Raw genomic sequence first — 18,209 nt, forward strand, 5'->3', positions numbered from 1 at the left:
TGCTGATGTGTGCTGGGCATACTATTCCCTCTTAGGTGTTCAGGGCCTCCATAGTGGTTGTCGGGATGGAGAGTGGTGGGATATCTTCCCCTATAAAGAATGAACCCAGAAGTCACCATTTTCATGATGCTGCTGATACCTATCAAGCAACTAAGAATCCCCAAGCTTAAGAGATTAAATGAATCAAAAAGTAACAACCGTTACTTAAGTATCTGTGTTAAGGTGGTCATTCACTAGCTGTTTTTTATCGTTCAGCACTGCAGAATCCCCCGTGTGCTATTGTATCCTGGCAACGGTGGATGTGCACAGCATATTGACACAATATGGCAGAAAAGCAATCCTCTTCAGTGCTGCACTCCTCCTTAGCTGGCCTTTCCATCTTCATCCCAGTCTTCTGCTTTATTGGCTGAGCCCTGATGACATGAGAGCTTGTGCACTGGGCAGTGCATGGGCGTCTTGGTGTAGAGAAAATAAATTGTTGATCGGCAACCAGAAGCCTTTAGTCCTTGTTCACACCTAGGAGTTTTTGAGCAGTTCAAAAACAACAAGAAATCCCATGATTTTCAATGGCCCTGGTTCACACCTGAGCAGAAAAACGCCTAGCAGGAAAGAGCCAGAAGCCTGAAAAGATACAGCAGCTTCTTTGGGCAGTTAAAAGCGCTTTTCCGTCCCATAGACATCATCGGAAATGCCCAAAAACTCGCAACAGAAGCATGCTGCATATTTTCGTGAGCCTTTTTGCGCGTTTATAGGTGCGTTCTTCAATTGACCACAATGGTTTATGAGCTGCCGATCAAAAGGCGTGTCTTCATGTATGCGTGTTAAAGCATGCTACTAACGTGCGTACAAACGTGCAAAAACAGTGCCGCCTAGGTGTGAACCAGGGCTTATGGTATAAGAGACTTAAGCATCTCTGTCTTGTTTCTGTCTTGTAAAGCTTGCTGATCAGCACTTTTTTTTTAATTTCTTCCACTTTAAGGTATTGAGAATACAGAGTTAAGTTAGAGCTTTCTTTTAACAAATGTAAGTTTGTTACGCTTTGATTTTTGAGAAGTGGGAAAAACATAACTAGGATAGCTCTTCTTGTTCTAAATGTTTTTATTTCTGCTTTTCCATCTGAGCCGATTGTTAGCAGAGAACTTGGATGCAATAATTCATAAGAGCATGTTTATCCATTTAAGGCAGTCCTGCTAGTGTCCTGTCTATGCACCTCTATTAAACATGAATATGGATTTGAAGCTTCACTTCTGACTCTTTGATGTTTAATCAAGTCTTGAGCAATTTTTCAACTAAATTACAGTTAGAATTTTACGGAAAACTCCTGGTCCTTTTCCCAGTACATCTAATCTACTGTAAAGGGATTAATTGCAGAGGATTTCTTCCGAAAAGCAAATATAAAACTGTAGAATTTTGAAAGCTATGCTCCAGAGTAAAAGATAAACACACAGCTAAAATTAATATCATGTGAACTGTCTTATCTGTAAAAGGATTTGTAATTTCTGTTCAGGCCATCTTTTGATCCTAGACAAAAAGTCCCCAGCCCTTGATCCACCCCCTTAGATAAAGAATGAGCAGATGGATGTGATATTATTTTTGCTGTCCTTTCCTGTAAGCATGTCATCTGTGTTTAAATTTACAGTATTCTGCAAATGAATCATTTTGTTTGGCTTATTGCTGCCCTCTCTTATCCATGCTGCTTAACCTCCTTAGCGGTATTCCCGAGTGTGGTTCGGGGTTAATTTTCTGTACCATAAGCGGTAACCCCGAGCCACACTCGGGAATACACAGCACGTCTCTTACCGTCTTCCTCGGATGTGTGCGGATGGACGGATGCCAGCATCTGTCTTCCGGGTTCCGTCCCTTGTGAGCGTGCGTGTTGCAGGGGGGCGGAACCGGCGGGAAAGTAAAAAAAAAAACGCAAATCATACCGCCAGGGAGGTTAAAGGACAATTGAACCCTTTAAGCTTTTTTGCATATATCTACTGCTAGCAAGCAGTAGATATATGCAAAAACATAAAAAAAAGTTACCAAATAGGTTTAAACGTACCTGTGTCTCCGTCTCGCGCTCCTGTCTGAAGATTCTCGGGCAGCCGCAAAAGATCATGGGGCGGGCGCATGCGCAGTAGAGACCTTCCACAGGGAGAAGAGGAGAGACACTGGGCACATCAATGCAGGCAGCCCGGCGACGTGCACCCACACAGACACCGTGGGACAGGAAGGCACAGCAGACAGCGCTGGATCAGAGACCGGACACAGTGCTGGAAGGACTCCTGAAAACTCCTGGAAAGAAGCTGATCGGATCAAGAGGCATCATTTAAGGAAATTCCTTACACCAGCATAGGGGGGGAAAGGGGGTTACTTTCATGATACTTTAGCAGAGCATTATAGGAAGCTAAAATCAAGACCGATGATAGTTCTATGTTAAAATGAATTTACTGGTGTTTAATGAAAACATAATTAGCTCTAAGCTCTATTGCAGGCCTTTTTAAAAAAAAAAAAAACGTTTTTGATGGAATCCAGAAGGGATAGAACCCATGTCTGGTCTTTATTGCAGTCTGCGTGTCCATTGGGGATCACAGGATCTGATAAGAAATCTCTCCTTTTGAGACACAAACTGCAACACCACAGTTTTTCCTGTAATAAGGGAAAAGGTTATAACTTCTCTCTGGTTATTGGGGCCTGTGACGATGGGATTTTGTCCACGTCAAATTGCTTCTCTCCTGATACAAGTCAATGGGAATGCGAAAAGCAGCTTAGGGGATCAACTGAAGGTTAAATGGATAGTGTATGAATCTTCAGAGACCTATTTATTCTTCCGGAATCTAAACTTAAAATTGTTTTTGTATGTATTTGGACTTTAATCTAGATTTTTTTCCCGATATTCTTGTAAGTGAAAGTTGGTGTAACCAGTCTTTTTTTACATTTGCTAATGTTTTAAATATCCTTTCTTAAAATTGTTTGTAATATGTGTCCATTGGGCAGCCATATTTGCTGCTTACATGTGCAAGGTGGCCATAATCAATATAATATCTCTGAGGATAATAGTGGGGAGACATCTGCCTATATTGAATCGCAGTGGTACTTGCTGTAGTTTGTCTTGTGGTTTACCTAGGGTCCCATTCACACTATAATGTTGCATTAATCACATCATTCTGTGCAACTAATGCACACTATCACACAAAACGCCTAGCATGTGTTACCGTGCGTAAGGTGCATTGCCATTCAGTTGAATGATACCCAATCACACCTCCTGGTCGTCATATGTTGCGTCGTGTGGTACTGCAATAGCATGCGTTGTGGTGGAAAGAAAGCTTGCACCACTTTTTCCCACTGTAACACGTGTGTGCAGCGCACAGCACCTAAAAGCTATGTTAGAGTATGATTCAAATGAATGGCAATGCACCTAGCGAATGGTAACACAAGCTAGGTGTGATACTGTGTATAAATTGCATAGTATCCTGTGATCATCACATACATGTGGTGTGATTGGATCCAGATAGAAGTGGTGTACCGTAAGTTCATCTGTATCACTCTTTTGAATGCAAAGGGTTGACCTGGTCATTCACATTGTCATTGTCACACCTGAGGCAAGCTGAAAAGGGTCAGATTCTTGTTTTAGCTTAGCACTGAGTTGTCAATTCAGGGATTGCACCTTTATCCTCACCCTGATTTTCTCTCTATGCGGGTCTACAAGATAGATTTTAATGACTGAAAATAATTCATTGTCGAGGTGGCTGAGATTTTATCAGTTAAACTGGGTAGAGTGATGGCATCATACTAGTGGACAGCATCAGATACTCCTGACCAGCTGATCTCACCATGGGAGTTCTGACGACAGTCAATCACCATGGAGATGCTGTTGGCTCTAAACTACAGGTGCTGCCATTTCTGGATGTGAAGCATCAACCCTATTATACAAACTGTGTGTAAAAAGCAATCTTTTCACAGTTTATTGATATTAATATTATTAGAAGCAAAATCTATATTGTAGAGAAAAAGTTAGATTGGTGTGCCACACAATTACTTCTTACATTTTTAACACTGATCTGTTTTATAAGGGTCTGTGGTAAATGCTCTGATCCCATTTCATATCCAACAGAAGAAGAGACTTTTGTCTGAAAGAATAGCAAGCCAGAAGTTAGAGACAGGAAAAGCTGTTGTGTGAAAGAGAAAAGCTAATTATACTGCGCCTTCCGGCACTGCTAACTTGCTGAATCATTGGTGCTGAGCCCAACATTTCTAAGAGATAATTAAACATGACATTTTCATAGGAGTAACTTATATTTGGTTTTATTTAGCCATACCATACTTCCTTACCTAGCGAGTGTCTGTTCTTGAACACATATACACAGCAGCCATTCTCTGTTCACTGGCTGCATATACTTTGTTCCAGGTTAGTAACTTATTGTAAGTATAACGGTGAAATTCTCATTTGCTCTCTTTTGGTCTGATAAATATACTGTTTGAAAGTGTTTCGTTATATCTGTTCAATAAGGTCAAAAATACCTTTTGATCATGCCAGAAAATTCAGAACTGTTTTGGGCACACTTCATGTGTTATCTCAAGGAGTCTATTTAGCCCTCCTAGTTTTTATCTTGCAGTACAGAATAATTGATGCCTATGCTGTAGAGATGAGAGTGTGGGAGGGTTTAAGTATTTTAGGGCAGGCCTTACACCAGTCCATGAAAATGCTGTTGTCAGCCCACAAACAGGTCTTAGATGAGATTTTTTTCAAGACCAACAGTCATTTTTCTGTACTTCCAGGGTCTTTTAAACGGATAAAACATGTGAAAATTTGCATATATGGAAGTTGTAATGCATATGGGTTTTTTTTCATTGACATGTTTTGAAGGAAACCCGTACTGTACGTAAAATACACAGTCCTAGTATTGTTGCCCTCTTTCAGAAAATGGCAGCCACCATATTCCCATCTTTGGGTTTCATTTTCATTGCGTGTGCAGAAACCTGACCGGATCTGCTCTGCATTTGGTGTGAACAAGGCCTAACTGAAGTGTGCTGTGTCTCTGGGTACCCTCTGGTGCATGATATTGGATTTCCATAACATACTAGACTACTGGCGACAAATAATACAATTTCTACACGATGTAATGCAAACCACAAATTATGCCTATTGGAATTAAGAGAACTCTTGAGACAACTAGATATGACTACCTTTGTACAGGAGACACTATTTAAAGACCATACATTTATAAGCCAAAAATCAGATATCTGCACTGCCCCTAACTAAAGATTCCTGGATTCTCTGAAATAAAAATCACTTTTCCAAAAATGAATCTGTATAGAAAATGGGTGGTTAGGTGGGATTGGTGGTTAACACCAACTATATCTTGTGACCCATCTGATTTATAAATTGGTCCTTGCTTTAGTACTGAACTGTAACTTAACTTGTACACCAGAAAGAAGGCAATATATGATCAACCAGTAACACAACCCCACTATCTGTTTTATGAATCGTATTAATATGATTTAGTACTATTAATGACTATGAAAGAAAGAGTAGAGCATACACAGTGTAATAGTTAAAGTTTAAATGTATTGTTCTTCGACAAATGCAGGAAAGGAGAGCTTTGACCATCAATATAAGTGCACTGGGTTTTTGTTTTTTTTGCTGTATCACAGACTACTGTAATGATTCCAAAACCTATTTCTGGACTAGCAGTTTTTACTTGTGTATAATGAAATGTGTAATATATTCATCTCGCACTGCCTACGTTGTACTTTTTGAAAATCTGATTTAACAGTTTCGAAAGTAAAAAAGAAAATGTTAAATCAGCCTGGTCTTTGAGGTCTCCAAGAGGCATGTGGGTAATTTCACCAAAAGCTGGATATCCTGTAAGAATGAACTCCTGCAATGTCCTGGAGCACATTCTTGAGCGAGTTTGAGTGCCTAGCTATTACTGGTAGGCACTGTGTTTTCACGTGCACCTCCCAAAAGCACCAGAATCTGGGCTGAGGTATATATTTTTTTTTTTTTAATAATATACAAACATTTTCTTTTTTTTTTAATGGCTTTTTGAAAGACTGAGCTCAGTGGTCCTTCTTTTTTTTACGGATGGCCCACTTTAACAACATGATTCTATGTGCAGTGCGTTTACCTGTGTTGTACACTGTGCATGTACTTTTGATTTGTTCATCTTATATGAATCCCATGTTAACTGATAGTTTATGTAAATGTGTGGAAACTGATAAAGTAAACTTATGTTAATGGATGTAAAAGAAAATACTCTGAAATAGAAAAGCGGACATCTTGCTAAAAACTACAGGTAAAAACTGCTAGTGTGAATGGAGCCTGTCTTTTCCACTGAAGCCTTTCATACATGTCAAATTTCATTTGGACAATTTTTTTGTTTTCAGAATATTTGTTCCAATTTCCAATGGTTAGGGTCTGATCTATGTTCTTTTTTGACCATAGTAACAAAGAAAATAGTTTATCTAAACAAAAAAAGTTCCAACTTTGAATGTGATTTTTATTCATATATATTGTAATGCGCATGTGCTAGGCTCAAAAACAAAACAAAAAACTGTTGAATTCATCTGGGATTCCATTCAAGTAGCAGGTCTGGATGAGTTATCTTAAGGGGTTTCAAACCACATTAGTTTACTCGATGGTAGAATAAAATGCTTTGACAAAAGATTCTAATGCCTGTGACAAACTGCACGCAAAGCCGTGAGGAGCAAAGCGAGGACATTCACATGCAGTGTATAAGAGCTCAAGTAGCTGACTTCATTGTCAGCCAATCGGCTCACGTATATGAACCAAATGGAATTTGCGTCCTGAAGCGCTTGTTCATGCATACAAGCTGATTGGCTGAAGATGAAATTTGCAAGACACACTGCACACGAATGTCCGCGCGCCTTCTGTTCCCTTTGCTTTGCGCGGCTTCACGTGCAGTGTGTCACAGCCTTAAAATTCTAACTGTGTATGGTCAGCCGAACAAGATAGCCCAAGTGTGGCATGTTTTCATAAAGCTCTTCATTAAACACATTATGACAGTCATCACAATTTAAGGTTTTCTCCATTTAATAACCCGCCATGTAGTAGATAATGTCTGTACTTTTCATACCCCCTTGTTAGCCACAGAGATGACCTCAATCCCAGTGTTTTATTTTCCTCTATCCTTGTAGAAATACTTACATTGAGTTTGCTACTAAATTTAAATGAATGAACATTGTAAAGAGTTACCTAAAGGACAAATGTAAAAAGAGGGGAGTAGCAGGAACTAGATTTAGTCTTAAAAACGGACCAATCATTAACATCTACAGTGTCGTGTTTCAATGTTTCCTGTTTATGACTGACCAAACTATTAATTTGAAATGAAAATCAGTCATAACCATTGTAGAGCTATAAAAAAAAAAAAAGTGGTCGCTTGAGGCTATCCAGTGATCTTTTTTCAATCAGAAGCTGATGAAATGCAGTATTGTCTCAAATTGTCATGTGTATAATGCACAATATAGTCAGTGACTAAGCATATTAGACAATCGCTCAAGGCAAATATTTAAAGTACCATTTTGATTCACCTATGTATGCCTTTTACATGTCATTGTATTTTCCCATTGGGATAGAATTACTAGAAATCTGGCTTAATTCTGAGTTTTTACACATTAACGTCAAAATCAAGCTTGCCGTGGAGCTTGTGTGGCCTTTGAAGAAGGAGATAGTTTGGGGTAGTTGTCAACAATTTTATGATGCCCACTAATAGTGATACAGAGCAGTTGGCAGGGGTAGTTGTACAAATTCTGTATAAATGTTGTTGTGGCCTCTACAAATTATTTTTTTCCCTCCTAATATTTTATATGGTTCAGCTCTGTAAATAGTTGACTTTGGCTGGTAAAAACAGTGTGCACGCGCAGAGCGCTCTGTCTCCCTCTGCAGCGACGGCTGAGCTAACCTGAGAGAACGCACACTGCTTGAACCAACCAAAGCCTCAGCTGGGGGCGCACTTGTAACGTATGGCACTTCCTGCTGTTTAGGCAGTATGGAGGTGGGCTGCCTCCCTAGGGATTTTTGAAGACAATCCGCACATATCCTACAGGTATGGACTGCTAACGGGTAATATGCTGGGCATGCTGCATTGCATAGGGGGGTGGGGGGTTGTTAAGAAAAATAAAAAAATTTTTTTTAAAGGGTCAGTTCACGTTTACAGCACATTTTACACATTTTCAAAGTCACAGAACAACTTCTTACCATATCTAATTATTGAAGCTGATGGTGCATACTATATATTAACATTCACTTTTTTTTCTTACTTTTAGAGTTTGTATCTGAGATGGTTTATGTGTCACCATAATGAATACAGAGGAGAAACCACTAACCGTCTTGCAGACCAACACAGAGGATGGAACGGTGCTTTGCAGCCAAGCAGACACAAAGACGACTTCTTTACAAATAGCTTCTGATGTGAATGAGAACAGATTAAATGGGGATAACGAGCAGTCTTTAACCCTAAACGAAGATATCAGGCTTGAAGACCAGGATGTCCAGGATAGTATCAATAATAATGAAAGCTGCAACGTGATGTGTGGCCAGCTTAGTTGTAAGAAGGGATGTGAAGACTATGATCACACAGTAATGGACAGCTTGGCCTCTGCTCCTCTTTCCACAAAGGAGAATGCCACTACTAAAGGCAAACGTGTGTCTGGGAGGCGCAGTAACAGATTAAAGAAAAGCGGCAATGGAAAATCCACAGGTACTTGCAAAATGTCTTTGCTACACTTTAATAAAGTTCAAGTGTGGTGTGTCCCTCCCCCCCCCCTCCAAAAAGAAAGTGTTACAGCACTCGATTTATAAGTGCATCTGCGCTTAGTTTCCTCTTAGTACCCCTGCAAAGTCAGACAAATACCTGTTGATGCCTGCAGTGTAGTCTGCAATTCAGAGCAGAGTTGCCACTCTCGTGTAGCCTGTGTCTTCTTGCACTACAGTGGGATAAGAAGATGTTGCAGGGGATGTGGCTATTGACATTGTTGATACTGATTCACAAGCATTTAGCTTGTCAATCAGCAGCTGGCCACACCTTGTCTTGCCCACTGTTTTTTAGATTAAAGGAGAAGTATTGGTAAAATTCGTAAAATGTACTCTTCCCAATACTTAGAGCCGGTGGGTGCCACTGCAGATGTCACATGCCGGTTCTATAGATAGAGCTGAGCAATCGCGAACCGCTGATCACTCTCGTGCGGGCGATCGCATTGTGGCCGGAGGGCGTGGCTACGGCGCCATTCACTTCATTGGCCTGTCACGCCCCCTCCTGCCCCACTAAAAAGTGAGCCGGCCGCAATGCGAGGCAGTGCGTTCTGGCCAGAATCGGGCCGGAACGCCCTGAGTCTAGTGTGAATGGGCCCTTAAGGAGCCGCCTCACTGAGAAGATGCACTACTACTACTACTACTACTACTACTACTACTACTACTACTACTACTACTACTACTATCATTACTATATATGCAAGATCATTAGGCGCAGGTATGAACTGTGTTGCTATCAATTAAAAATTGCCACTTAGATTTGATTATATCTCAGTACAAATTAGTAAACTAAATGTGACATTGTAGTTCATCCCGGGAGTGAGCTTGGAGCGGTGTCTACTTTAAAACACACACAGGGACACGGGGAACAAAAGTAGCCCCCCTCCAGAAGGAAGAACAGTGTCAGCATGAATTCAGAGATGATCTGAGGATCTAGAGCTGAGTGATACACAAATAAGATACATTTTTGTTAATAGTTAAGGTACTTGATTGCATTTTTAAGATCCAACGTCTCAGTATAATGTCACCATTTTCCTTTTAAAAACTGAAAGCTTGGTTTTCCGTTTGCTGTTGTTTATTTGTGATGTGTTGGCTGTGTAGGAATACATATCGTGACCCCTTTCTGTCATTCAGCCAGTGTGTGGCACTGTTATCATTTATATAGACAGCAGAGTTTTATAGTTGTGCTGTTATTGTTTATCACATATTGCTGAATCGGTCACCAAATGAAACACTTAAGCCACCCATACACTGATTTTCATACACATTTTAATTGGAAAAATCTTGTCGGAACATTCAATGATTCCATCAGAGACTTGACGAATGTTGTTGGAAGTTTTGATTCTAACATTTGGTTTGGAATGAATGGAGTTTCCTGAAGGTAAAACAAATTCACTGTTGTAAATTCATTTTGTCACTATGTTCGAAAACTAACATTGATTTAACTATTCCAAAATTGAACAAACTTTCCGAAAGCAATTTTTTTTAAACTAAATTTTACTGTAGTAGGGCCAGCTTCAAAGCAGAACTCCAGGGAAAAATTTTCTTAACCCTTGTAGTGGGACTACACCCACACTGCAAGGGTTAAGTGCTCGTTTTTGTCTAGGTTCTAAAATAACAATGTTACACTCACCCGATCTGTTAAGCTAGCTTGCTTTTAGTGCCGGTTCACACCACAAACTCCGCATTCCAGCGCGTTCGGCCTCTGGAACAAATGCCGTCTGGCTCCCTGCGTTCAGGGGCGGGAGGGGGCATTGCGGTCCATTGAAGTGAATGGTATCGCAGCCAGGGCCCCCACCCACAGTGTGATCGCTCGCACCCGAAATGCAGGCACATTAGTGCTTGCGTTCTGGTCCAGTGTGATCTGCAAAAATAGTCCTTGGAACTTGGAACACGAATAGTGCTTGCAGTATTTTTACAGAACACGGGCGATCGCACTGCCTACAATGCACCGCCACGCCCTTGAGCACAGGGAGTCAGCCGGCTTGTGTTCCAGAGGCGGAACGCAGAGTTTGTGGTGTGAATTGGCACTTAGACTGGTCCCCTCTGCCCCTCTACTCCCCTGCTGCAGTGATGGTATATCCCCGGCGTCCTATACACTGTATAGACGTGATGACTCACAGGACCTTAGACTGCTGCAGCGGGTGAGTATAACTTTTGGTCGGGTGGATCGGGCGAGTATAACTTTGTTATTTTTTTTAACCTAATTCTGCTTCAAAGTTAAAGGACCACTATCAATATTTGATTACTGTTTGTAACACTAACATGTAGGGCTGGAACCAACTAATCGCCAATGAGAATAGTTGTCGTCTGTTCTCAGTATCGTTTAGTTGGTTGGATCCCCTCGCTCTCTCCTCCACGCTGGCTGGAGGGCACAGCAAGCAGTGGGCTGGTACAATAGCCAGCCTGCTATTGGCTTTTGCAATTTGAAATGGCCAATAGCAGGCTGACTATTGTACCAGCCCACTACCTGCTGTGTTTACATTCAGCTGCTGACTGCGGAATCTTGCCACTGGCAGCTGTCATTCCCTGGCTGAAGCTATTCAAGCGCCATGTGCTAATTTTAAAAAAATGATAAAAGGTGGGGAAAAAAAATAATTTTTGGTTTCGGCCTGACAAATTCTGCTGCGGAAGGTGTGTTTCAGTGCCATTCATTTCAATGACACCCCAAACGCCCCGCCCACCCACAGGGTGAACGCCTGCTGGAACGCACAGTACTGCAATGCGTTGCGTTCCAGTGCACTGTGATCGCAAAAAAATGTGCGTGCAGTGTTATTCTGAAGTAAACTTTAACACTGCATTTGTGTATTTTATTTTAAATTAAGGATGTTGGGGTTTTTTTTGTTTTGTTTTTTACTATAGAAAGTGAAAAAGACCCTTTTCTCTTTCATTCATACATCATAGCAAATAAAAATGTCAGGGCAGTATGTAAACCCCCAAAATGACCTATTATTTTTGGAAAGTAAAGCAGCTCCCAGCATTATTTCTTTTTCTTTTACCTTGTTGCTGTAGCAAAAACTAGCTGGGCACAGGGGAGGATGTGGGAATGGGTGGAGTTTTGTAGTCCAGCTGGCAGGGCTGTCTATGCGGTTTGGGATTTGAGGAGCTGCTGGATTTCTGACACATAAGTGTCTATTTTTCTGTTATACAGTTAGACACCACGGTCTAATACCTCAAGGAGCAGCACACCGGCCACACCGCCCTAGGAGTTCGCTTACACATCATTCCTCATCTTCAACTTTCTATTTTTCTGTACTTGCAGTGTTTAAAGGGATTAAACATGGGGAATTGCACACTGATATTTTTTTTTTTTTTTTATGATCGGTCAGGAAACAAATATTTACAAATACTTAAAAGTAGAGGAGCAAAGTATTTTAATATGTACATTTTTAACGTGTCGGTAAACTGAATTAAAAAAACAAATACTGTATATATTATGTTCATTAACTTAATCTGATCACATCACTGTGCCTGGTAAAACGGGATCAGTCTGCACATCCCCAAATAGGAGTTTTTTTTCAGCTGGCTTGCTGAAACCGAACATGGCCATTATGAGGGTGGCTATGTCCGATTTAAAGGAGAACTATGAGATGAGTGATTTTCACTCACCTCATAGTTCTAAGCCGATCTGTGACAATGAGACTGTCACAGGTCGGCTCAGTAGATCGGGAGGTGAGGGAACACATATTTTTATTTTTTTACATTTTTTATTTTGTTTTTAAAAAAAAATTTAAATTTTTTTTTAAACATTTATTTATTTTTTAATAATTTTGTATTTATTTTTTTTACTGTTGGGGGGGCTACGGAGTTCCACTGTATGGAGGAACATAACGCCCCCTCCTCTGTGCGCTTCCTGAAATAGTCGTTTCATGGTTTTAAGATGCAGCGTTTTAGTGACACATTGATCCGGGGACGATCAAATTCCAGGAGCCAGGTAGCCAATGATCCTGAAAAAATTACAGCTGGTGCCTAACTTTTGAGGTTTTCTTTAGTTGTTGTCAATAGAGCTGGCTCCAAACATATCCTTCTGGCTCCCACATTGGAGACAGACTGACTCCTGAATTCCATATTTATTTGTCTACCCCTGCCTCGGTCTGCAATTCATACTTGACAAAAAGTCTTCTTTAACTCTTGGCGCTAATGGCTGCCAGCTAGTTCACTTCTTATTCCATTTTTCCTGAGAGATGTGGGTAGATTGGATGCATTTTGCCGAGTAATAAGCAGTGCTAAGTTTGAAGTACCGCTTAGCTCATAATATAAGATGGCCCCATGCATTTGAAATCTCCACAGGAATTGAATGTCGGGCTGATTCATTAATTAGCCAGAGTCTGTGTGATCATTGGGCGGCATACACAGCCGTATAATAGCAAATCCCTTATAATGCTGCAGTAGAGCCAATCACTACAAGACTAGTTATAATGGAGAAATGTTCTCCGATTGGTTGGTTTCCAGTCTTATACCCCACTCTCAGGTAAAGCAAGCTATGATTCTGATGAAGGGGGCTTGCCCCTGAAACGCCTCAATCTTGGCTGACTGCGGTCTGTGGATGGGGATGTGACCGGAGGCTACCGTGTTACATAGTCGGGGTGATACCATTTTGGGTTAACAGACAGTGTGGCCTCTTGTTTGTTGTTAAAGCTTGATGAAAATGTTTGCTTGTGAGTACATTTATCCCTTTTTTTTATTTATTGTAATAAATGATTTTGCACACGGAGCTGGCGCTCTGTTCCCTTTTGTTTGCAATTCATACTTGTACAAACTACCAGCCCATAAATAATTGGAACTGTAAAGGCTGGAGTTCAGCTTTGGGGACAAGTTACAATTAGTCTTGCACACTTGTACAGTCTCCTCTGCTGTACTGAAGGTGCACACTTTTACTACTGATTTTACTGCACACTTTAAGCTTCTCACTAGAAATGTCAGTCAGAGCCTGTCTCATTTCCTGGCTGGAAGACATCCAGCATCATCTGGCACTGTGTTCCCCAGCCTTACTGTCCTGTCGCACCCCTTTCATTCATTGGATTTCAGTTTTTTTAATCACAAAGGCTTAGCATCACATAAACCCAGTGCTGTCTCATGCAAATCTGGCTAACAAACACTCCTGCAGATTGATGTTCACTCATCAATGCATTTTGATATTGGCGTATATTGCCTACTACTTGAATCAGGGCTGACGGTTATTGAGAGATGGGTGCTGTGATGTACAGCATCCTGCCAGCCCCTACCCCCCCCTTCCCAGCAGCCATGATCTGCCTGCATTGCATATCACTTGGTCCTAAATAAAGTATGTAATGAAAATGGAAGTTTAAAAAAAAAATGTATTTAGGATGGTGATGAATCGGCAAGCAGATATAGGCAAATTTAACTTAAAGGAGAACTATGAGGTGAGTGAAAAATAGTTTGAGCCGACCTGTGACAATTAAACTGTCACAGGTCGGCTCTATACAAATCGGGAAGTGAGCGAACACATACCGCCGCTCGCTCACTTCTCGATCATCTTCCTGCAGAGAGAAGTGACGGTCAGTCAATGCTCCCCGCAGGGATTCTCCCCCCTCCCCGCTCCGATCCTCCATCGCTGACCGGAGGAACGGACGGGGGAGGGGGCGGGTACAGCTAGATCTGCCTCTAGATAGGCAGAGCCAGCTTTCACTCAAGCAGCTGGGTGGATCTCAACAGTAATGTCAGAATCTGTCTCGGCTGCGGCGGTCTCAGTATACCGCGAGCTGTAGCTCGCGATATACTGAGCTTTGGGTCACGGGAGAAGGTTAGTATATGTCCTCCCGTGACCCTTAAGAGAATTATGGGGAAAAACACCTACCCCATAGTTCTATGGCTGTACTACTTTTTTATGTTGTCCTAAAAAGGTAAAATATCTGCTGCTAAGAAGTATAGTCATTTATTTACATTTGCACTAGTACTTTTTTACAATTTGATTTGTGTAGGGTGACTTTTATTTGTGTGAATGTGCTTGTGTCTTGCTGGATTTGTACAAATATTGTCTATGTATTCTGTATTCATTATTTAATAAAATCATTACCATGCAGGGTTTTTAGCTGCTGCTGATGCAACACTTTCCGAAGACAATGGGTTAGTGGAATCTGTCCATGACTTAGCAACGCAAGAGCTAAGTGTCGGCAATGAACCCAGGGATCAAAAGCTACTTCGAGACTCTATTTTCTCCCTCATCAGAGAAGGTTTTAAACAAACAGACGACGCCAGGATGCTTCCCACTTGCCTTCACCAGGTAACAGTTTAAACATTGGTTCTTGTTGTTTTTCTCTGTCATTGCATAAATTCAAAAACTGTTATGTGTAAGGGCTTGTTCACACCACAACCAGTGCGTTCCAGGCTCTAACCTTGGATCGCATAATTAAGCCTCCCTGCGTTCTGGGGCTTGGTGGTGTCATTCAAGTCAATGGCAGCACAGCCATACCTCCCAGCCGCAGTGCGATCGCCCGCACCAGTACATGTGGTACAGCAATGCCCGCGGTGCGGATCGATCTCAATTGTGCAGGCGAGAGGCGTGGCTGCGGTGCCATTGACTTGAATGGCACCACCAAGCCCCAGAATGCAGGGAGGCTTAATTATGCAATCCAGTGTTTTTCCAGCCACTAACTGTACTGAGACGCACTGGTTGTGGTGTGAACAAGCCCTAAAGCACTTTTTTTTTTTCTCACTATGGATATTAACAGAAACGTTTTTATTTTTAAACATCCGTACAATAAAATGTGCTCCTAAATAATAAGCATAGTTATAGATCAGAAGGCATTTGAGTTATCCTGAAAAACTAGGCATATAATGGAAAGAAAATGCGTATGCAGGGGTTACCGTCAGTTAAAACTGAATACCAGAATGATCAGTTGATCCAAACACTTGGGCAGCTGAAATTCATTGCACATCTTGACTTTTTAAAGGGCTTGACCCATAGCTACCTGCCTCTATGCTTTTCCATTGGCCGCACTAGCAAAAGTTGCCCTTACTGTCCAATAAGGATGCTAAAGAGGTGGTGGGGCAGGACCAAGCCCAAGTTTTTACAGCACAGTATAAATTAAGCTGCCTAAGACTGGATCTACTGATTTTATTATGGAATGCTCTTCTCAATGTAGAAACCCCACCTGATGGGAAAAAGGGGGGTGGTGGTCTTTGCATGCTCCATCTGAATTGCATGGGTTTGACAGGTTTTGTTTAAGTGCTCACCCCACCAAAGTCTGTCTTTGTGTTGGGTGGATATCTGAGGAGGCTGAAGCACCACCTGACTGCTTTTAAATATCCTTTACAAAAGGGACATCCTTGTCTCGTGCTACTAAATATTTTATTCATGTTCATTTGGAATTTAGTTTTAATTCCAACTGCCTTGGCATGCCGAAAGACTAGCAGGAACATGGATTTTTGTATCCAAGAGGACTGTGGTGGGAGGGCTTGGCTGACAACAGTGCTATCTTCGTGATGCAACACAGGACTATGTTAGAAGAAGTCAGCAGATGTAGTATTCAAGATTGTTTTGTTTTTTTCATAATGTGTAAGGTGGGAAATACTCACTTTCAGAGCATCGATCTTCCCTAAAGTGTAACTGCTGCTGTGCATAGAGTATAATTATCCACAAATTAGATTTCGCCCAGAGTAACGATAAAGACAATTTTCATGATTTAAAGGATAATTGTACTTTTAAGTACAGTAATCCCTTAATTGTCCCCACCCACAAGCCTTATGCTTACCTGTCCCTGATTCTCTGTGCAGCTCGCTGGGAGCTGCACAGCCTTTACAGCGACATTCCCTCAGCTGGGCTCTGCTGTTCTACATATGTACACAAGGATCTTACTTCATTCCTATTAAAAGGTCATTCACCATTGGCACAAATAACAGAATGCTCTTCTATAGGAATCAATTGAGATGTGAGCAGGAAGCAGACCCCAGACAGGAAACTTTCAATTAAGAGGCTGTACGGTGCCTAGCATGCTACGCAGTGAAGATCTTTATGGAACGGACTAATCAATATAATACTCGGGATTGGTTGGAAAGCGGAGTGTGCCCAACTGTTTATCAAATCTATATTTTTAGTAAAAAATATGAACATTAATGATAATGCACACATAAGATAATCTTCAGGTTTTTCTGTATTATAGAAACGATGTGACTAAGTCATTACCAGCCTCAAATTTGTGTGTGCCCAGGAAACTGCAAACTACATAGGCAATGCTTTAAAAACCTTTACAGCTTTATCAGTCTTTGCAGATCAGTTTAAAGTAGCTCTAGAATTATTGCTGTTACCCCAGTGTGGGCTGGGACACCCAATTGGTGTTGTGCAGTTGTCATTTACATATGCTTGTGTCCTAGGCCATGTATGTGTGTAGGTTTTTTTTTTTTCCAATTTGACAAGCTTCATAGCTGATAGCGTTGTGCTCTGACTAATTCTCTTCATGAAGTCATGAAGGGTCTGTTAGACCCCCAAGTCTTCTGTGCACTGTGGCCAAGAGACATAGTTTCCTATGTGCTCCTTTCTGGAACACAGCACCCGGAAACTGACAGCATGACCTTACAGCTCGGGTTCATACTATGCAGAGGATGAGATAGAGGAAGCTATATTGCCCGTTCTTCCAAGCGCTCACACACTATTATTAATCCCTTTTTGGAAGTCCTTTCCTATGGAAGTCAGGAGCGTGCAGGAACAACAAGGAAAGGGAGTGTTTAAGGGGGGGACACCACATGCACTGGCATGTAGAAGTGACCAGATTTGTTAATAGCTGCCTAGAGTACTTCTAATCTAAAACAGTGAGCCTGCAGAGAAAAGTAAACACAAGCTTGTTTAAAACCCAGTTCTGCCACACCATGGTGGCTGCGGCAGTAAAAGGGTTACAAGATACCTGCACTAAAAGTAATGTTATTCCTTAAAGGGAACCTGTTTGGATAGATCTATGGAGCTACCACTGCCGGGCAAAGCAACAGAAGTACTCAAAAAAAACTCCCCACCAGTTGCCATATTTCACTTCGCTTCCATTTGGCCACTGAGAGTAAGGAGAATTAGCCCTGTGTAAGATCCTAGTATATGGGGTCTCAACCCCCCCACCTGGCTATCTGCAGGTTGTTGTTGTTTTTTGTATTCTGGCAGCTGCTGCCGTCAGAACAATTTAAAAAAATTGTTTGCAAAATCCAATAGCAAACTGGCTATTGCACCCGCCCTCTGCTGCTGTCATTCACTAGAAGGGGTCCGGACCTGATGGAGAACTTCAGGTCCCCCTCTGCTGATTGACAGCAGCAGTGGGTGGGTGCAATAGCTGGTCTGCTATTGCAAAGTGAAATAGCCAATAGGAATCTAGCTATGCATTCTTATGCATAGCTAGAAGGAAAGGTTTACTATAAGCAGAGTAAACCTTTCCGGGAGAAAGTGTTTCTCTCTCGAGTGGCCGGGAGCCGCTATCTAATAGCGGGAGACACCCGGAGCGTCTGGGAGAGT

Source organism: Nanorana parkeri, unplaced genomic scaffold (genome assembly GCF_000935625.1).
Source record: "Nanorana parkeri isolate BGI_ZX_2015 unplaced genomic scaffold, ASM93562v1 scaffold264, whole genome shotgun sequence".
NCBI lineage: Eukaryota > Metazoa > Chordata > Amphibia > Anura > Dicroglossidae > Nanorana > Nanorana parkeri.